Consider the following 1282-nt stretch of genomic DNA (forward strand, 5'->3'; position numbering starts at 1 on the left):
AGCAGGAAACATGTGAAACATGTTGGACTGTGGCCCTCCAGGACCAGGATGGACCACCTCCTGCAGAGACTCACTCTGCTGCAGAACAACCAAAAACAGAGGATTTCACATTCTGCAGGTAGAACTTTAGGCCTGAAACCTTCGTTTGTCCTTCACCTGTCTGTCTCTTTTTTAAGTGCATACTCTGTCCTACATGAACCTGTCCTCCTCTGAGCCGTCCCTCTGATGGACTCGGTTCTGGTCCTGTCCACTGAGGACTTTCATGTCACAGAAGTGAGACAGATCAGAGTAATCTCCAAACCTCCATCCTTAAAATGTCTTTCTTTGTCACTTTGTGTGTGTGCTGCTGCATTCATGAAAGAGTAGATGGTGTCATGTAACAACACCGTGTGTGTGTGTGTGTGCATGTGTGTGTGTGCGTGTGCATGTGTGTGTGAGTGTGTGTGAGTGTGTGTGTGAAAAGTGACACTGGTTTGTCCTCGGGGGGTAATATACACGACCATGACACATTTCTCCGAGGAGCTGCTGCACATTGAAATGTGAAAAATGTGTCGCACCTCCACCAAAACGCACAACAATGCCTTTACAATTCACACGTTATGGACACCGCGAGGGGACACAAAGGAGCAAAAAGACAAATAATCACATTGTTGGAGACATAAGCCGGGCACTGTTTCACAACAAAGACCTTTCTGGCCTCTCACACCATGGGAACAAAGACAGGATGTATAGCTGTTTGCTCCGAGTTTGGCACAAAAACCTGAAGAAAAGCTCTGATTTCAAGTTTTACTCTCTAAACTTTGGTTCTAAAATCCATCGGCTTCAAATCAGCCAGAGCAGAGGACCGGTTCTAGAGCAGAGGAACAGATCCAGAGCAGAGGACCGGTTCTDBAGCAGAGGAMCAGATCCAGAGCAGAGGACCGGTTCTAGAGCAGAGGACCAGATCCAGAGCAGAGGACCGGTTCTACAGCAGAGGACCAGATCCAGAGCAGAGGACCGGTTCTAGAGCAGAGGAACAGATCCAGAGCAGAGGACCGGTTCTAGAGCAGAGGAACAGATCCAGAGCAGAGGACCGGTTCTACAGCAGAGGACCAGATCCAGAGCAGAGGACCGGTTCTGCAGCAGAGGAACAGATCCAGAGCAGAGGACCGGTTCTAGAGCAGAGGAACAGATCCAGAGCAGAGGACCGGTTCTAGAGCAGAGGAACAGATCCAGAGCAGAGGACCGGTTCTACAGCAGAGGACCGGTTCTACAGCAGAGGAACAGATCCAGAGCAGAGGAC

This window comes from Austrofundulus limnaeus, unplaced genomic scaffold (genome assembly GCF_001266775.1).
Source record: "Austrofundulus limnaeus strain Quisiro unplaced genomic scaffold, Austrofundulus_limnaeus-1.0 Scaffold609, whole genome shotgun sequence".
Lineage (NCBI taxonomy): Eukaryota > Metazoa > Chordata > Actinopteri > Cyprinodontiformes > Rivulidae > Austrofundulus > Austrofundulus limnaeus.